Source organism: Scomber scombrus, chromosome 12, assembly GCF_963691925.1.
Source record: "Scomber scombrus chromosome 12, fScoSco1.1, whole genome shotgun sequence".
NCBI lineage: Eukaryota > Metazoa > Chordata > Actinopteri > Scombriformes > Scombridae > Scomber > Scomber scombrus.
Genome location: NC_084981.1, coordinates 1,158,275 through 1,179,843, shown reverse-complemented (window position 1 = coordinate 1,179,843; position 21,569 = coordinate 1,158,275). Strand labels below are relative to the sequence as shown.

The window sequence follows — 21,569 nt, the reverse complement described above, 5'->3', positions numbered from 1 at the left end:
CGGCCACCCTCTGGAGGATAGGCAGTGAGGAAAATGAATGAATAAATGAATGAATTTCCAAGTGAAATTTACTGTTTCATTGCACTGATGTCATTTTATACATGAACGTTTATTGTTAAGCTATAAAATGTCTTGTCTCCATTATACAGCTTGTCACAAGTGTTTGATAACATTAAAGGGTATATGTATACTTGGTCTATATATGATCGTCCGATCCATTGATATCCCTTTTTTTTTTACTCCCTAATGTCGATACTGGCCCTAAAAATCCAGTATCAGTCCGGTCTTATATTTTAGTCTTCTCTCTCCTCAGCACTAGCTTTACAGTGGTGCGTTCATGCCCAGTCACAATAATATTCTGCTTTCAAACAACTGCAAATAGTTGTTTGATAAATTGCTATTAAACACATTTAGAGAGGACTTTGGAGTGGGCCGCTGTTTAGTTTTCAGTTCTTATCATTTTGGCGCTGGTGGTTTGACTTTTGTGCTGGCTAAAACTTCTTTGGGCGGTGCCAAAAATTCCTCTGTGCAGGAAAAGGCCTGCAGACAGCCAGATGGGTTGAAGGTGAAGCAGATGAGGGGGAAGATAGATAGATAGATAATAAAAGAGTGCGGGAGGCTGGGGCAGCAGTGTGTGGAGAGTTTGGTCATAATGAGCATCTGTTGTTTAACAGACAACTGAGTAGAGCTGAATACAGAGCCAGCAGTATGGACAACATGAATATTCACACTAACTTAGCTATTAGTAAGAGTATTAACCCAGTGGATCCTTTAGGCCAGTGGTTCTCACCCCTAACCAGCTAAACACTGTGTCATCAGTGTCTGGTTTATTACACTTTGTAACTGTAAAACATTGCATCCTCCTATATATATATTTGGAAATAAAAATATATAAAAATAACTAAAGACTTGTTAAAAAAGAAATAATTAACTTAGTTATAAATAAAGATTTATTTAAATCTCTAGTACCCCCATTTGAGAACCACTGCTTCAGGGTACATAAGGTGTTTAATAAACTATTAATCTGTTCATGAGGTTTGTATGGCAGCATGTTGCTGTCACCATGACAACAAAAAGCTCAGTTGCTTGATATAATAAGAACACTTATCCTTTCATTGTCATGAGAAAGTGTTGTAATGAGAAAGCTCTAGTTATAATGAAAAAGGATCTTGTTTAAAGCAGATCAACCACAGAACTTCTAATATTTAAACAGTTCCTCAGTAACAGTGAGGGAAACATAGTGAACATAAGTCCTATGTAGTATTACTCCTCTGTCTGTCATTATTGATTACATGAGGTCAGGTTGTAGTTTTGTTAATAATCACAATGAATCATTTCTTCATGAGCACAGTAATGAATGACTACAGTCTCTGTATTTAACTTCCTCTACATACTGGATCATATATGACCCACTGCCACTGTTCACAGGGTATCTGCACATTTTTAAGTACAAATAATAACTTTTAAGACCATATTAAAACCTCTTAAAGGAAAAAATAAAACCACTGCTGCCACAAATGAATACGACAAATTAGACTACTGTATAAACAGGTGTTTTATAGAAATAGAGGTGAGAAACAGGCAATGCAATAACAAACTTATTTCTGATACAATAATGATAAGCACAACACTAAGTTATGTTATCATTTATATATGAATAACTTTATGCATTTATTCAGTGTAAAGCTTTTGTCCTCTCCTGTAAAAAATAATTGTACAAAAATACTAATGTCACTTCAGTAATAGTCTGCATTACCATGTTGGAATGTTTCAAGTTGGTACTCAATACAGAAAAGTGTCATATATAATATATTATGAGTCATATAATAATACTACGCAGGATTCTACTGTTGTAGTGGGTTGAAAAGGATCATTTATATAGGACTGTAACCTATAATTAGTTTTATTATATAATGATAATAATGATAAATAACAAACAAATGTAATGCAAACTCCTACAATTCCAGATATTTTAACCCATTTAAGACCTTGAATGTCAAAAACTACATTTAAGACTTTTTAAGGATCCACAGGGACTCTGGTTCAATGTTATCAATCCTGTCAAACAATGAAGACATTTGTAAAGTTTAGTACAAGTGAACAGTGATTACTACTGTCACAGATATGACTGTTTTACAGGTATATATTTCTACTGATAAAAGTCACATTTAGGTCATTTATTAATAAACAGGGCTACTCCAGATGACGTAATAATTAGTAGCCACAACAGTGATGCTCCTTGATAAGTCCTAACTCATTCAGAAGGCTAATGGGTCCACTGACAAACTGATCAGCTGAGACAGAGTTGATGATCTCAGACTATCTCATGCTTTCACACCTTACATGGAGCTTCAATACTGACAAGAGGTGCGCTTAATTTAGTATAGTGTTAGAATGAAATATATTTATAACATTGTGTTATTTCAATTAGACGTTTTTGTTTCTTCCTCAGCTGTACTGTCAACTCTTTGTATACCTGTAAGTGTGAATGTGGCAGTGAATTCACATGTTGAAAGGAACACTGTGTGTAGCTGGTGGATTACAACTCTGACATACCATACCTAGTATAAACTGATACATCCTCAGTCATGGGGATTCACCTTTGAACTGGGGGACACACAGTAATGGGTAGATTCCAATAGCATCCATTTTTCCATCACTTACATATTTACCTAACATCTGAGTCCCTCCTAGGGCTGTGCGAACGCCTCTAAATTTCAAATTGTAGATTGTCATTGCTCTAGATTGCCAATACACGATTAAATCGGCAAGAGGTTTTTGTTTGTTATAATGACGTCATTTTTAATGTTTTCATCACATGCATGCAGAAGTGAGCGACACCACTGCGCTGACAAGCCGGACACGTGTTGCTCGTCCTCACTTCAAGTCGCTGTCATTAACTTTTAACCTGCAAAGGTGGCAGTGCTGCAACACTGTAGGAATGTATGAAAGCTCTTGTGTGAACATTTCAATAGTTACACATTAAAACGCATTACATTTATTTGCAATTACTCTCTATTGAACGACCCCGAAGCATGAGCAAAAGGGGTGTGTGGGTTCGGATCAAAGAGATGCGCCTCGTACCCTGCGCTGAGAGAAGAGAAGAGAAGAGAAGAGAAGAGAAGAGAAGAGAAGAGAAGAGAAGAGAAGAGAAGAGAAGAGAAGAGAAGAGAAGAGAAGAGAAGAGAAGAGAAGAGAAGAGAAGAGAAGAGAAGAGAAGAGAAGAGAAGAGAAGAGAGAAAGTAGATTGTAGATCTGTTTGTAAACGGGGCTTCTCTAACAGTCATGTATTTCCTCCAGAAACATCTCTTAACACACAGTAGAGCGCAGTTTTTTTTTTTTTTTTCTAAATCGCCTTGATAAACAGCAAATCGCCTAGCAACCCTCCAATCGCCAATATACGATTTGATCGCGGATCGTCCCAGCCCTAGTCCCTCCCACTGAAGATGTGAGTAGAGATGGAGAAAAAGACATTCAACTATTGATTCTACCTGAAGCTACCTGAATGGAATCCAGGTATCCATAACTGAAGGCAGCATCACAGAGAGACTAGTTCTGATATACTACATGAAGTCTGCTGAAGTTACTACTGACAGCTTCAATATATGCACAACATTAGTTTGATTAGCTTAGAAAGTTGAAAGAAAGCTGGAGTCACGTGAACCTTTCAACAGTTGGGTCAAGAGCTGAAACAATGAGTTCATTCATTAGTTCTATGTTAAACTAACTGTGCATCAGTGACTTCTGCTGTTGGAAAAGCTGCCAATATAGAACAGCTTTCTAGATCCAGCTGTGTGTGAGCACAACTGCATTTACAGTATATGTACTTAAAGAGCAGCTTACAGGCTGAATGTCTTACTGGATTTAAAGTTCATGTATCATGGAAATGTTTATGTTAAAAGTTCATAATTTTATTTATGTTTTAATAGATGAAAATGCTGTTTTCCCAGTATTTCAATCTATACTCAATAACTCATAAGGACACAGACAAAACATGTTTTTAGACATTTTTACACATTTCCAAAAGCTGTCAGCCACAGGGTGGCAGGGTCGCCTCAACACTGTACACAACACAAGAAGAGTTTTATATACTACTTATGAAGTGCATCATCTGCTTCTTTTACAGCACTGCATTTGAAACCATGATGTAGCTGAGAGTAATCCAGCAGCAGTGAAGGTGAGTTATGCTACAGTATGTCTGCTACACAACGTTCTTCAAAACGTGGCTCAGTAGTCTCATTGTGGAGAACACACTGTACAACTAGCAATTTCAGTCAGTCTCTCTAAACATGATTTATTCAGAGTGAGTCAGAGCATTTATCAAAAATAGTATCTCTGAATCTGATCTACACATATAGATAGAGTCTGTGAAAGAGACTGTATGAGAGAGCAGAGCTGTCCTGTCCTCCACTGGACATCTTGTTTTGGAGTGGAAATAAAAATGGTCTTACACAAGTCCAGATGTAGTGTATACATAAATCATGTTCCCACACATTAATATTAGTTCATCAACCTGCAAGTTGCTCTCTAGGAAAGCAGACTGCAGTTCACTTTTTCCAGTAGTCAGATTTCTTCAGAGCACAAAAACCTACTGAGTGTTACTAGGTTGGGGGATAAGAGACACCGGACTCCTGCAGATAGATTCCTGGAGAGAGCTGATTTCTTGACCATGTGTACACATGTATTAGGTTTGTAATCAGTATTCACACTTCTTGCTTTAGGTAACCTGTTTTCTTGTGCACAACTTCCATTTTTTTAAACAGTGATGATTTTGCTAAAAGATTATGACTCCTGTCATAAACAAGTGATTTAATAGAACATCCAGAAAACGTATTTGATGGTTAAACTCTGTCAGTTTGTGTCTAACTGTTCTAATGGTTCCTTATTGCCTCACACCTGTCTGACAATGTGGGCTAACACTAACTGTGTAGCCAATACTCATTTTCATTTACACAGTTCTGCTGTGTTTTACCACACGGATTACAATGTTAACATTGGTCCATTGGGGTCTCATTGTAGCCTTTGGACCTGTATGTGTACCCAGCTTATCTACATTCAAATAAAGGGTAAAGTGTACTGACTTGTATGGACTGGCTTTCCTTCCACAGGTAAAATGCCTTCGACTCAACATTTCTGGGAACATCTGCAAAAAGAAAAGTAAAAACAAGGAAAAGACTGTGATTAAAGTTAATAGTGGACATGAAATACTGAAGAGCCAGCCAGGAGAAACACGGGAAATTAACAATATTTTGCTTTTTCCTCAAATAGTCATGGTCTGCTGGAAGTTGTTTGGTTTTCCTCACCAGCATGAGTTATCACACAAGCCAAAGCAGATAATAACTGCTAACACCTCAGTTTGGTGAGTAGCATATGTACTGTGAAACGTTGCCCCTGCATGTGTCTGACTATGGATACACCTCTATTCTAGTTTATACAAGCAGCACTCACACATTTCTGCACAGAGATTCTAAAGTTGGGTAAAGAAAGAGTCAGAGTGCAGTAATGAAAGGAGTAACACACCTCTCACTTTAGGACACAACTTAATTAATGGGACTGTTCCACATCTCTCTGTCTCATCATCATTCCAGGAGAAATGCACACAATCATTAGATCTACACACACACAAGACCTGGACCGAGGTTGTGACCCAGGACCTTTGATAAGACTGACTGAAGCTCTGTCTGCAAGTTTGCTTCTTTATTTTTCTACTTTGATAAAAGCAGACAACTGATGATGACACACATAGAGGTGCAAGACACACATGTTCTCAGTATCACCCAAAACATGATCACTAGATATTTTTATTACATTATACAATATATCATTTGGTTCCTTAAATGTCAACAGAATCTGATGTAAAAGCAGCACATGGCTGGGTAAGTGATTACTGCCTGGAGTTTAAATTAGTATAAATTAAATATTAATATTAATTTAAATCTATGTCTGCTTACTAGCTCTTACCAGGGTTTTCTTCAGCAGGTGTTGACAGCTCAGTTATCACTATTAGACCGTGTTATTACATGGTAACAAGGACACCCAGCCATAGAGGAAGACTTTGAGATGCAGTTGAAATATCTGGATCTTACTTGTAACAGCAGAAAAAAGTCCACCCACTGCAGCTCTCAATGCAGATATCATTTAATAGGATATCTTCTTCAGACTCAGTGTCTGAAGAAGAGCAGAAGGCTAGAAAAGTCACTTGTTAGATCTGCATGGAGAGCTGCAGTGTGTGGACTTTTTTTCTGCTGTTACAGATTGAGTTATTTGGTCCAGCAGCTGCTTTCTTATTCCAGATGTGCACATCTACTACACTAACTACTGTTACAAAGATTGTGAATGAACTTTTATATAGAAACTCTTATGACAGTTTACAGAGCTTATTGTAAACGTTCATGGTGGAAGCACAGAGCTTATCTCACTGAGGTGTGTGTATGTACAAAACAGCTGTGTGGGCTGTTTTGGGGGGACTGAAATGTTGGCAGCTTGTATAACATACTGTATATTACATTATATTCATCAGCACCTAAAACAGTCTGAGCGGTTTGCCAGTTTGGATGGTGTCTGTTCTTTAAGTACGTATACAGTAACAGAGTGTGTAATGTGATCAGTTATTCATCTGCATTGATTGTGACGTTTTTGACACCACTAGTTATTTGAGTCAGAGCAAACTGTAAATCTGTCACAGACATGTTTCCTCGTGGTTTGTTGCTGCCTCTGTAGCAGTTTGTCTTCATTCACCCACTTCATCTTACTGTGGGAGAAATAAAAAGGGAAGCATAAAGAGGGAAGGATATGTTTTTATTGTCTTACTAGCAACACTTCCTAATGTAACAGCTGCAATAGTTAAAATGGCAGCAAGTTTAGCTGCTGCTTTCAGTTCATCTTATGTTGCAACAGTGGACACTGTTCAAACTGCAAAGTTCTAACCAAAGTTCATGTGATGGTGCAGGAGTCACTGGGTCTTACTTCTCCTAACAGCACACACTGGCATTTTCTCTGCTTCACATGTGATGAACCCCCGCTAGTGCTACCAGCTCTTCCACTTCCCCTCCACACACGTCTTAAGACATATGCAAATGCTCTGCTTGGAACAATACTGTGTGCCTGATTTGTTTTTTTTTCCACAAAATGAAATAACCATATTAAAATATCTAAAATAGAATCTTCTCCTTCTCCCTCATTAAAAATTCTGCAGTCTATTTCAAAAGTTTAACTACTTCACAGAAAATCTCCTCTCCTACTCCACTGTTAAGTCCACTTTCAGTGTTTGTGCCGTGAAGGCTTCACATTTACATATCACACTTGTGTGAGTAAATAATGGACCAGGATTGGCTCAAAACTAGTTGTGATGTCACAAATCATGCTCGTAGGCCCGCCCCTTACATGTGAATTTTTTAATGAGTTCAGTGAAGAGAACAGCATTCTACTGTAGGACTTCACTTTTACTTACTACACACATCTCATCACTTCATGTACTTCTTAGTGTGTGACACAAATATATGCCTTTATAAGTGTTTGAACTAATGTTGCCTTAAAACCATGTGACACACACGTCTCCATGTGTGTCACCATACAAGACGCCTACAAACTACATCAATCAATCAATCTTTATTTATATAGCGCCAAATCACTACAGAAGTCAAACCTGTATGCTGTCTCCACTGTGACTTTTTCCCCAACTTAGTGAATTCAATTCATTCAATACATGTTTTCTATATATCTTTATTTAGTGTAGTGTGGGAACTACAGAGTACAGTGCACAACCTGTAGTGGCCTCACAGTTCAGACTGATGTGATGCTGCATTACATTCTGTCCATGCTCTCTTCTTCTATTGTTTGCATTAGTAAATGTATTTGTTGTAGGGGTGGGTAAAAATATCCATTCATCAATGCATTGCAATATATTTTTTTCCCAATTCAATATCGATTCATTAAATCCTCAGAATCGATTCAAGCCCCTGGCCAGTGGGGGCGCAGTGAGCAACACCTTTGTGTGATTGGCGTTAGGGTTGGAGGCCGCACTCCACCAAACAACAACAACATGGCAACCGAAGCAACCTTGTTGACGGAGTCAATAAATGAATGGGGATTAACGGAGACAGTACCAGCAATTGTCACAGACAATGCCGCCATCATGCTACTTGCGGTCAGTCTCATTGAGTCATTGCTTGATGGCTGCTTTGCCCGTTTACTCAATTTGGCTTCACAGGCTGCTCTTAAAATCCCTGAGGTCACACAGCTTCTCGGCAGAGTGAGGCGCATCTCCTATTTTTTTTCTCAACGAAGCAACTTAGCCACTGGCTAAAATGTTATGTGAGTTATATCACAATTGCCAAGAGAAAAGAAATATAATTTAAGTTACATGCACTTTACTTCAGTGTTAATTCAGTACTGTCATATTAGTTTACTTTTGTACTCCACTTTCAGTATTATTATGCTAATGCTTTATTTTCAGATGTTTTATTGCTCATAAATGTTATGAGTTATATCATGGCTGTTCATATGGGCATGAGAATAAATCATTATTTTAAAATTACCAACAGGTACTCTAATGAATTTTTGTGTATTTCTACTTATTACTGAATCGATATCGAAGCATTTAAATAAATATCGAATTAAATCGATAACGAATCGAATCGTGACCTAAAGAATCTAAATGCTTTTATTTAGTCATTTACCAACAAGTTGGAGTAATGTACTTTAATTGTATTTATCTGTGTATAAAAAGCCTGGAAAAGTACCTGCAGCCTGTTGTAGCCTACTGTATTATAATCTTCATATATTCAAACATTCACTCATACTGAAGCTATCAGCAAAGTTCCAAAGACTTTAACTCTATTATAACAGTACTTTAATTACTGTATTATAACAGTACTTTAATTACTGTATTATAACATTACTTTAACTACTGTATTATAACAGTACTTTAATTACTGTATTATAACAGTACTTTAACTATTGTATTATAACAGTACTTTAACTATTGTATTATAACAGTACTTTAACTATTGTATTATAACAGTACTTTAACTATTGTATTATAACAGTACTTTAATTACTGTATTATAACAGTACTTTAATTACTGTATTATAACAGTACTTTAATTACTGTATTATAACAGTACTTTAGTAGTTTAGAGATATATATAGTGTATCATGGCCATATGGCCCAGTCCTACCCAGTACATCCACAGTCTGATCTGACAACCACTGGGCAGCTGCACTTGAGCAGTTGGGGTTAAGGGCCTTGCTAAAGGGCACTTCAGTGGGGGTAACGAGGACAAATTCTGCCTTTTCACTTCACCAACCCAGATTGATGCTGCCAGCCTGGGGACTGAACCAATGAGCTCACTTTTCTAACCTTTAGGCAACTGCTGCCTTTAAATGTAGTTGGATGACACGTAGTACAAACTAGTTGATTTGTGTAATGTTAACTAAAGAATGAAAACTAAATCAAAACTAGCAGAATTTCCTTTAAAGTCTTAGCATCAGTAAGTCATACAGAGTGTTGTTGATTCCAGAAGCCACATCCAACATACTCACTGGTTTTCATCTTTCTACTGCAGTTCTGAGTCGTGCCATTCTGGTAGGGAGGATGTGGCATCGCATCAAAACATGACGTCAATGCCACCATTGTTTAGTTTCCTTCACTCTCCTCACTTTGATGTCTTATTTTGAGCAAAGACAATCAGTGCTGCACTTCATCAGCCTGCAGAGAAACACATCCCCTCTGTTACTGTCCTCCAGCTCAACACTGATTAACACTCATCTACATACTGCATGCTGCTCATCACTGTAGCTGTGTGACATGGACACACTCATGCTGCTGATACATATTCACTCTACCAATCATTTCATTATCCATTCATCTCTCTATTACTTTTATCAATGAACTGATGAGTTGATCAGTGTTTCCTAAAGACAAAAATGATGATCCCCAGAAGTCGTGTTTTGACCACAACCCAAAAATATTCAGTTTAATGTCACAGAGGACTAAAGAAACCAACGATATTCACATGTAAGAAGCTGGAACCAGAGAATTTGGTCATGTTGGAATGAAGCTGGCTGGCAGGTTGGAGCTGCTTTCAAAGGACAGATGAATCAGAGTTCAGAGGATCATTCATGACACTAACTGATATGTGCAGCATCAAATTACACTGTCAAACTCAAGACCAAAAAATAAGTAGGTAGAAGAGCTCCTTGGAGAAGCTAAGCTTTTTAAAATTGACTGTCCAGTTGATCTGGTGATGCTGCTTTACATTACAGTGATGTTAATGTAGCTTGATAGCGTGGATAGCTTGAACGCTGATACATTCCCACTGTGTTTTGTTTGTCCAAAATGACTCCAATTAATACCATACAAGTAGTTGTCCTTCATGCTCACTCACACTTTTAAAAAGGAGCTTTGTAGATTTCCAGAGAGGGAGTGAATGAATCAGGAGAGAGCAGACAGAAGAGGAAGCAGGCTGTAATGTTAATGGTCTGAATTACAGCTGTATGTAGATGAATTACTGTTCTGTAAATATTACTAAAGGCACCATCTGTCATCCAAATGTAAACTACAGGACAAAAGTCAAAGCACGAGATTCAAACCTGCTACACAAATGAATACAGCCACTAACACAACACCACTATTAACATGATGTTTTCTCATGATGTTAAATGCTTGTTGACCTCAGTCACTGTTGTAACACAGCACCAACACTGACACATAGTTTCAGTTATTAGGAAGCATAACATGCTGAAATGATTCAGTCAGATTACACATTATTATGTTGTGTTATTTTTTTTTACATTACAAACATTGATCTGTAATGTGAGAATAGAGATGTGTTATTAAGATAGAGACTGAATGGTCCATTTCCCATCCATAAGGTCTACCTGTATGTGTTATTATATATTATTAACAATATATAAATAATGTTGATATTTATTAACCTGATTGATGTGCACTCATTTCATTAAAGCTTAGTGTAAAGAACTACATCAATACTGACAACCACCTTACTGAATGAGTCTATGCCTACACTGTAAACTAGTAGATTGATGGCCTACCACCCCACCTGTACATGATGGTTCAGTCACTGTCACACATTCTCTGATACAGCTTAAAAAGTTACACAGACCATTATTCCAGGGAAACATTCCACGGGTTTTTTCCCCCAGCTGTATCACTTCTAGGTAATAGAATTAAATCTATGTACGTGATTAAACTCATTTTCTCTGTCATACAGTAAACATATTGTAAATGTGTCTTTCATTGTTTCTCCAAAGCTTTTGAGAAGCACTGTGAAACTGATCCTATTACAGCCGTCCTGGAAGTGACAAGCTCCTTATCTTTGACCAACAGGGTTAGAAAAAAAAACTGTTAATCTGACGAGTGTGGGAAATACACTGTGTACTGTACATACTGTATGATATGTGACTGAGAGAAATGAAGAGACAGATTTTATAATGATGGCAAAGGAGGTCATTTCAGTAGGATTTTGAACCCTGTACTGAATTTCATATAGCCAAGTTATTGTGATCATTATTTATATATATAAATATAAACACCTTCTCAAAGCAAGTTTCTGTGAGCAGAAGTGTGAGAGAAACCAGGACAGTAAACTGGGGAAGGAAAGGGTGGAGAAGCACAAACTATTCATTACAGCCTACCTGTCGTGTCTTAACACGTTCTAACACATGTTCCAACTTCACCCTCTAGGTACACACTTTCCACTGGAACCCCCGATAATGCCCTGAAACCACAGTTCCTGTAGAAACAAACTAACAGTCTGCATGTTACTGCTGACTATCCGCACTGAGCTCATACTCACCCACCTCATCCATTACACCACCTTCCCTAAAGAGGTGTTCTATTCAGCAAGCATTAGACTGTGGTCACACAGCTGCACCTAAAAAATATGTTATACATGCACCAACTGGTTATCCTACACCAACTGAGAACTCTGCACTGTGATTGGCAGAGGGGAGCATTAGTGTTGGGAAGGGGTTTTAATTAATAGTCATAACTTCAGAGCCAGTGGTTCCAGCTGTTTCTGCTTTCTCTTACATGAAGTCCAGTCAGCTCTCATTTCAGTGGGTTCACATTAATATAGAAACAGCTGTGTGGGAGATACAGTCCTCTAAGACACATCGGCCAAAGTTAAAGGCTTCAGAAGTAACTGGACACTTGTAAGTGTAATGGAGACAGAAAGTAGTGCAGCCAGATGCTGTGGACACTGGTGAGCAGCCATACACAGAATAGAGATGTGGGCTGTCAGGATTGGCAGATGGATAAGAGACTGCAAACAAACTGTACTAAATTTAGGAGCAGAGTCATTGTGCTGATAGGCAGATGTATTCTTTCAACAGAAAGCTCTCCTGTTAATGCACAGCACAGAGCAGATGTCATTTCTATATCTATAAAGGATAAGTACACTCTCTAATTCCCTACAACTATATTTAAAAATGCAACAAAGGAGTGGATGTGAGGGGGGTGGGGGGGGGGGGGGTGACTGTGGGAGGTGTGGTCTCATAACTACATTGTGCATGATGCAGAGACACGTTTGTCTTGTGTTTGACAACAGACGAAACACGCTGTGTTTGAGCTGTAGATCTACCATCTGTCACACTTATCGTTATCATATTCAGTCCTCAATATCTTGTTAAGCTGTGATTATAGCTCAGTTATCAGCACGTCCATGTGTTTATTGCCAGTGTGGAGGAATACATCTTATCCATCAGTTAACACTACCAGCAGCTATATGAGAAGCACACACTGAGACTACAGTCACTCACTGTTCTGCTATCTCTACTTGGCACAGCAGCTGATATAAAACCTCATCTATAAGGACTATAAGGAAGCAACAAGAAGCTATTTGATTGTTTACAGTGCCATAATGAAGGGTGTGCTTCCTGGAACGAAGCCAGTGTTTGTTAGATCTAACCAGATCACTGAACAACTGCCTCATATAACAACTGTACAATCATCTTCAGCTAGAGCACTGTGTTGAACATAGGTGCTGATTCTGTGCTGTGATGATAATCACATGAAACACATGTTATCACTGACACATCATCCTATCTCTGTATGTAATGTGCTGTGTAAACACACACACACACACACACACACACTCCAACCTCAGAGCAGGACATAAGACTAATTCATGAAGCAGGAGACAGTGGGATGAAGCTGTTCTAACATTCTCAGAGCCACAAAGTACAACTATGACATGTACTTCTCTGATATAGATGTCTTCATACACTGTAAACAAAGCTACTCACACAGGCTAAATGTAAATAGTATGCAGGTGTACTTTAACGTAGCTCAGTGTTTCCCACAGAACACAACACAACTATTAACATGATGTTTTCTCTGGTTGTTGACTTCAGTAACTGTTGTAACACAGCACCAAAACTGACACATAGTTTCAGTTATTAGGAAGCATAACATGCTGTGTTGAGAGACTATGGTGGTTAGACCTTAGTCTCATTCTCTAGGAGGGTCTCGCTGCACTGGAACAACATTTTGTACATTTTTAAGTCAAATGCATCATTGTGGTGCACTCTGAGAACAACATTAAGAGGTTATGTCTATAAAAACTGGTTGTATAGGTATGAATGATGATGACACACCCACAAAGCATGGGAAAGACATTTAACCAGTTCAGAAATGTCCATATTTAAGCTCTGAAACAAAGAAAGCAGAAGTGATTATCTAAGTTCAACTAGTTCATTACTTATGAACATATAAAATACTGTTACATTTTGATATTTTTCAGCAAATTCGCGTTTTGTTTCCTCAAATAACTAAAGTACAAATTAGTGGCACACATTAGACTATGGTGGGCTGCCATACAATACTAATTAATGAGAAATGCTAGAGCTGTGTGAAACCACATGGCATTACATTCCTAGAGGATTGCAATATGTTGCATAAACTGCTCAGACAAATGTTGCAAACTGTGTGCCGTGGTGTCTTCTGTTATCTTCTGTTCCTAACATGAGGACAATGATTGGTTGTGTAATGTCATACTGTACAATGTTTGGAAATGCACTGTGTGAACGCTGCTGTATCTCCAGCCTTAATTAATAATACTAATTATTTTACATTTGAGCTGTTCTAATGAAGTTGAGATTCATCAGTCTATCCAACCAATGGGACATGATTGTGTTCATAAAAGTTTTACTCTGCTCTCACATGTGTAATATCTTGTCTTATCATCTTTTGAAAAAACTATCTTCTGATACGCTTTTTCTTGCTTTAAATTAAACATGTCTCCTCTCACAGACGATAGCTTCATCTCCTGGAAACTTCACACAGGTTAAGACTCCTCTGGAGCTCTCCTAAATATTAGAGCTGCTTCCTCACAGTCATGTAGTCAGATTATCAGTTGGAGAACGCCTCTCTATTACTAAAGTTGAATATTTCCCATCGTGGGACTAATAAAGAAATATCTTATCTTTCAAACTTCATCATGAAACATGTGTCATTCCTGTTGTAATTTTCACATATTCCTAGTATCTGAACACATGCACCAAGTTTGGTTACAATAGCTTGAACCAATTTTGATTTATTGATTTTATTAGTTCATTTTTGTAAAACTGAACTTAAAGAAACAGGTTTAAAAAAAATGTATAATGTCAAAACTATATGAAATATCACAAATATGAATGGATACTGGTAAATGGACTGTACTTATATAGCACTGTTCTACAACATGTCACATTCACCCATTCACACACATTCATACACTGATGACAGGAGCTACCACACAGGGTGCCAACCTGCTCATCAGGAGGAAACTAACCATCCATACACATTCACACAGCATTGAAGCAGCCATTGGGAGCAATTTGAGGTTAAGTATCTTGCCCAAAGACACATCGACATGTGGACTGGAGGAGCCGGGAATCGAACTGCCAATCTTCCGAACAGTGGACAACCCGCTCTACTTCCTGAGTCACAGCCGCCCTATATGAAAAAATACTTTTTCCCAACTTGGCTTAGATATGCTATGTGCCAAATTTGACTCAGATTTTTTTTAAATGTGTAGGACAAGAAGCAAAAAGCAGACTTGGATAGGCATGGCTTATATGGATACATTCATCTGGATGCACAGATTCCAGGAATAAAATAATGTTGTTTCTTAGACTCGGGTTAGAGGCCAAAATGTAAAGTTCATTGTTATAGTGCCACCATCTACACTAACAGTTTCATTCTTCCAACCTATCATCTGCCAGGTTTGGGACCTGTAGCTGTTACAGTTATTGAGACCCACATACTTTTAGGGTAGAAGAAGAAGAATCCTTACTAATAAAATGCGGTTCGTGCACCTTTCCTGCTTGTTATAATGAGAAAAAAGACTGTTATCAGTGTCTCTGTATCAGCAGATATCCAGATTAGTATTAGAATGGGATCAGTTCATCTGTAGTTCTAATTGTGTAACACACACACACACACACACACTCTTAATTATGAAGTGTTATCTCAGACATAACTAATATGCTCTTCGGACAGAAGTGGGCCTGGGCACACAGCTATAATTAGGTCTCCTCTCAAGAACTGCAATGAACAAGTCGGTTGTCAGAGAGGAGAATGTCACAAAGGGAAATCAGCTTTTAATAAGCACCTCTTTCTCAATGTGCCACTTCAGAGCTTCACTCACATCAATTCTAGCACCCAACCAATTATTCTCAAAAACAAGCCCACTGAGGAGAGAGACTGATGCTGATTGAACTGAGTGTTCATTGTTATGTTCCATTGTGTTAGTGTGACATGATGATCCAGGACAGTATCTCCTTCATATAGAATCACAGACCTCCTCCTGAAACCACACTCAGTGAAATACATCAGTGTAGTTCCTGTTCAGGTTAGCATCTAGTGTTCTTCCAACCCAGTTTAGATGAAACCACACCCACTTCATAAAGCCTCAGCATAACCAAGCGTCCCAGAATACAGTGTCTCATCACAACGTGATAATGCAGGCTAACCGCTGCAGGACTGTTAATATGTCACTTTATTAAGTTTTAATATATTGTCAGATTACAAAGTGACCGTGTACACACACACACATCATGTGACAAAAAACCCATCTATAGTTTCATATTTTGCTGTGTCATTTATTTTGTTATTTAGTGAGTTTAGTTTTCAGCTCTCAGGTTAGATGATATTCTTACTGATGAACATAATAGGGCTGTGTAGAGTGCTTCCACACCTGCTTCTTTAGTTGGGTTATTGAACAGTGTTTAGCCTGTTGCTGCGGTTCATGTGGGCAGTAGTGACAGTAGTCACACTCAGGTACAGACCTAAACAACAGGACTGAGACAGCACATCATCATATACAGTGAAGCAACACATTGTTGCCTTGAAGTAGATTTAAATGTGCTGCTCTGCTTGTATATCTTAGGTTGGTTTATGGGCCGAGCCACTGGGTTGGATTATCTATATCACATCATGTGAGTTCCCAGGAGCAGCAGCCCATCTGCCAACATGAATAAAACGTGGATGGCTTGCACAGAGTCAATACACTGTGCTTCTGAAACGCTCCCCGTGGGGTAGGATGCTAGGTGGAGGGCAGAACAAAACCATATACATGCACCCAGTGGGATCCCAGAGTAACTGTCACTCACTCACACACACCCACACACACACACACACACCCACTCTCTCTCTTGACCGCACACTTGCTAGGCACTGAGCTATACCTCAAAGGAACAACACTACCAAGAGTTTCCCAGGCGACACACAAAGGGTTGACTCTAGTAAGAGAACAGTGCCACACATTTCTGAATGACTGGATATTTGCTGTTATTTTCACATTTAAAAATAGAGCTTTGTTGGCCTGGTGGGGGCTCTCCTTACAATTAAAGGTTAAACACTGGAAACCAAACCAAAGAGAAAAATGCACCAAAGTAGCAACTCACTGATTGGATAAAAGCAAACGGGTGTGAACAGCTATTCACTTTACAAGCGATGGACCTCGGCCACCACCTGACTGTGAAGGACATCATATAACAAACTGATGTGTTCTGCAGCAACATACTGAGGCTTTTGATGCATTTGTCATGTCAGAGACCCAAAGAGGAAAAAGCTGAGACATACACATCCAACATCCAGGAAACCCACAGAACATAGAGGCAGGCTGTGTTTAATCTATACCTCTGTTATACAGGAGCTGTGTGTGTGATGAGGCTCTACTGAATGAGACAGATGTCACAGCTTGATGTGTGTTTGTCACTATAAAGGGCCAACACCTGAACACATGACTCTGCATGATGTAGACTTCATGAGGTCACTCTCCACCTGCAAGTCCGCAGCTATGACCATCACTATTGAAGTACCATAAAAACCAGCACCTTTGATTTTTTTTTTTTCATTTAAAAGTGGGGTGCGTCTTATACACCGGTGTGTCCTATACAGCAATAATAGGAATGTGAGCATTCACACGTTTTGATCTGCGCATTGTGTTTTATTTTGAAATGGGACGGGTTTATTATGCCAATTCTGTGTCTGACTTCCTGTCTGGTGCAATCTGCTCTGTTGAGCTTGTCGCGAGTTAGAAACGGCTACGTCAAAAATAGAAATGCTGCGGATCGATAGCGCTGCGGCGCGGAGAGCTGGGACGTTGCTGACACGCTCCTGGTGGAAACACTCTCATTGATTATAGTGTTACCTATCAGCTCCAGTGACCGCGGTGCAGCCGTAACGTGCCGCTGACAGACCCAGTGGAAATTGGGCTTTACAGTGACTCGGGTGCAGTAGTCTATTTGTGCACAGTGACAGCTCTGATGAAGAGTTTTTGGGTCTTGAGTAAGCACACAGCTACACACTGTATCAAATATGTGAAGTTACTGTGTTCTTTTAAAGGGTTTAATTGAAATTCAGCCCGAACCCGAACTGTTAAGAGTTAATATATTGATCCAGTTCAGTTAAGCAAATCATTGTTGGACCATTAACCATTAACCTGACACACTGTTTCAGGTGATATGTGTGTGTGTGTTTTATTGTGTGTCTAATAAAAGTCAATGGAGAAAGTTTGGGGTATAAACATATGTGTTTATGAATGAACAGCTACTGGTGTTTTTAAATAAACCAGTCTTTAATAGAAAAGTGTTTTCCCCAGCATGACACCCCCCATAATAGACTGCTTCTTATACACTGGTGCGACTTATACATGGGTTTTTACAGTATGTACTACAGAATGACAGAATGATATGACATCATGCAGCAATCATACTTTTTTCTTTGTTCTCTTTATTAGTATTTTTATTTGGGCGGCACTAAACTATTCCCATATGCTTACAGCTAGAAACACAGTTCCAGTTCCTTTATACATTTGGAACAGTTGAAGTACAAAGTGAGGTCAGGTCTCATCAGTGTGACTTCATCAGTCAGAGGCTAAAGCAGAAAAACTAAGTAAACACGTCTCACTTCCTCAAACACATATCATACTTTAAACTGCTGGTACAGGCCTCCTCCCTCTTAATGTAAATATCAACAGGATGTATAGATTTGTGAATCTGGACCTTAACTGATGTGATGTGATAGTGATGTCACACTCTCTCTGACTGCCATACAAACTCCAGGTGTTCCCTGCTGTACCTTAAACATACACATTCTCTCTTGCTTTAAACACTATGTATAGCAGTGATGTTGACAGATGGGTCCCCAGGGCCCACAGGTGGTCCTTTGAATGGGTCCCAGGGATACTGAGTGTTTTTGGACAAATGGCGTTACATTTGTGACAAACCATTTATTCCCTGAATTAAAATGTGCTAAATGAGGACAGGTATAGTTATCAGGATATGAAATAACCTATATCAGGATATGAGATTTGTGTCATATTGTCCAGCTCTAAATAACATCACTGGTACAAATAAACCTTTTCATCCTCAGCTGATCCTGCTGTCACTGATGATGAACCCATCTCTGGGCTACAAGCTTTAGTTTTAGACTTTTCCTCAACAAAATGTGAGCGTGTGCTCTAAATTTCAGGGATACCTCGCTGGTTTTAGTGTTCCTTTTGGATCCAAAGCTTGTGAGTGGGATCCCTGCTGAGAGCAGCACTCAATACAGTCTATGGTGACAAAAATGTAGAATCACACAGGTGCTGTCATTCTGCTGACCCCTCTCCCTCTCTCTGTTAGTCATGTCAGACTGTCTCTGTCTTACTAACACACTACTTTTTTGGGGAATTTACACACTGTCTTTTTAAAGCTGTGTCAGAGGAGTCGGGTGGTTTTCTCCCTCATCAACTTAAGAACAACTCAAACAATGATGAAGATAGATATGCATGTTACTGTCCCAGCTTCACTCATAGCTGGTGAAACATGAGGAGAACTTGCTGCTGGTGCTGCAGCTGCTAGTGTCAGCAGCAGCAGTTAGCAGTTAGCAGTCTGATGAGGAAATGTACTTACTTACCAAATTAAGTTGAACTTATTTCCTTCTTTCTATATACACACATGCATGCCCTCTCACCCACACACACACACGTGCATTCTCTGTTTCTCTTCCTCTCTGTCTGCTTCAGTAAAATGACTTAACCAAATTGAGTTTCCAGCTCTAATAGACACAGCAGCTTACCAAAGCCAGCCAGCATCGGACACACATTCAACTCTGGTGGCAAAGGAAGGTGGGTTAATGAAGACAAATCACTCTCTGACTGAACTCTGATGAAGATACAGTTATGTTGTAAACATCTGTAGTGTGTCAGTCTATCAGAGAGCTCCTGTGTAGCATTCAGCTCAATTTGAACAGCAGCATAAACAGAATCCACAGATTGTTTGGAGGATAAGAAACAGTGATGATGCAGAGCTTTTCCATCGTGACTAATCCCAAACATACACAACACATGATCAATATTACTATTTAAAAAGAGTTAATACTTAATCCAAGGCTGGGTAAACAAGACAAAGCATCTGACCAAGCAAACAGTGTTACCTTTCAGAACTTTCCATTTCAGCTCTCTATCAGTGCTGTGGTCTGAGTTCAGTCAGTACTCACAATATCCTGGTTCCATGTGAACAAATTATCACATTATTGATTGTTGTTGATTGATAATGACATTCTGTGAAGGTAAACAGTCATGTTCTTGTATCTGTAATTGAACAGTAATTAAACTCAGCCATCAAAAACAATGCTTGCCTGAAGGTGGAGAATATGAACACGTCAGATCAAAGCTTAAATCATAGGCCTCACTCAACACGTCACTGATCACAACAATTCACTATGATAAACGGGCGCGCGCGCACACGCGCACGCAGGTTCATACACAGCTTGTAAACCACAGACAGATTTTTCAGCGGTCTACACAACTTGTAAAACGCTGTGTTGAGAAGTAGCTTCTCCCGATGGCAGAATGCTACAAGTGGCTCTGACTGAAGCGGACAACCAGCGGACAAACATCCCACCTGGAGCCGCAGACACAGCTCCAGACACAGCCCCCTGTCTGAGGAACCCCCGACACCAAAACACTGCCTCGCATTCCACTCACCACATACAGAGACACACTACATGAAATATAGCAGCATTAAAGTATCTCTTGGTAACATCATACCAAACTGTCACATGGTACAGAAAAAGAAGATGTGAAAAGCGGCATGAAACAAATAAAAGGAAAACTTTCTTTCTCCAGGCAGCAGTCCGTCGTGAATCCCTGCTAGGAGGCTAACAGCTAGACTAGTCTCACTAGACCAGTCGCTAGTGTTAGCATAGTTAGCAGCAGCTCTCTGTGGCTCTGGCCGATACTACAACCTCAACCTGTGACCAGAACCTTCTCCTTTTCATGACTTATCACCAGTATGCTGCTGTCATATACATACACACCATGTCCAGTCTGCAGCACTCGTTCCCAGTACACAACGCAGAGCAGTGACTGGGATAAACAGGAGCTGGAACACCATCAGCTAGCTGCTCACAGGACTCCGCAGAGAGAACGGCCTTCTAGTTTGAGACAATGTCACATCATATGAAATCTGTCAATGATGATGGCTTACCAGTATTCGTTCCTAAAAGAAAACAATCCGATCAGAATCAGAAGGGATACAAAATCGTACGCGTTAAAAGTGTAAACTGAAGTTTAGCGCGTCGCTGCTAAGTCCGCCATCTTGGTTCTGATGGAACCCTGGACTCAACCAAATCTGGTAGACCGGGGGAGGGTTTAACCCTCACCCCAAAAATGACATATCTACAGTTTGTTTTCACCGACTAAAGTCCAAAGGAAGACAGAACATTATCTTCTATGTAGGACAGAATCAAAGCATTGGCTCGGTGGTAATGCTGCCACACGTCTTCTCTTTCATTTAGTTCCAGTCAACCCCTGAACACACTGAAGTTTGTTCAAACCTACAGAAAATACAGATGTGCATTTGAAACACTTGGCAAATATCTGTAAGCAGAAAAAAATGACATGGCAAATGAACTGATGGTTGTCACAAGGTTGTCTTATCAGTTTATTATCAGAAAATAAACAGGCTGTCAAAACAAAGTTTGAGTAAAATCAGTTCATGTGAGCATAACAGGATGTTAAAGCCACAACAATTGAATGTGCATATTTTACACTTGGATGTGTATATACATGTTC

The 21,569-nt window shown here is 39.2% G+C and overlaps 1 protein-coding gene across 4 annotated transcripts in view; it reads right to left on the bottom strand.

The window, feature by feature from the left end:
• ndst2a (N-deacetylase/N-sulfotransferase (heparan glucosaminyl) 2a) overlaps nt 1–21,133 on the bottom strand; it is a 41,766-nt gene extending 20,633 nt beyond the window's left edge. The window contains exons 1-2 of one of the 4 annotated variants that reach the window (XM_062430196.1): nt 20,983–21,133; nt 5,082–5,143 (exon numbers count right to left, since the gene is read on the bottom strand). The gene's annotated coding sequence lies outside the window, so the exon portion shown is untranslated. Of the gene's footprint in view, nt 1–5,081; nt 5,144–9,543; nt 9,739–20,812; nt 20,899–20,982 lie in introns of those variants that run through there. The other 3 variants (XM_062430197.1, XM_062430198.1, XM_062430199.1) reach the window with 3 other exon arrangements.
• Between the last annotated feature and the right edge of the window lie 436 nt (nt 21,134–21,569).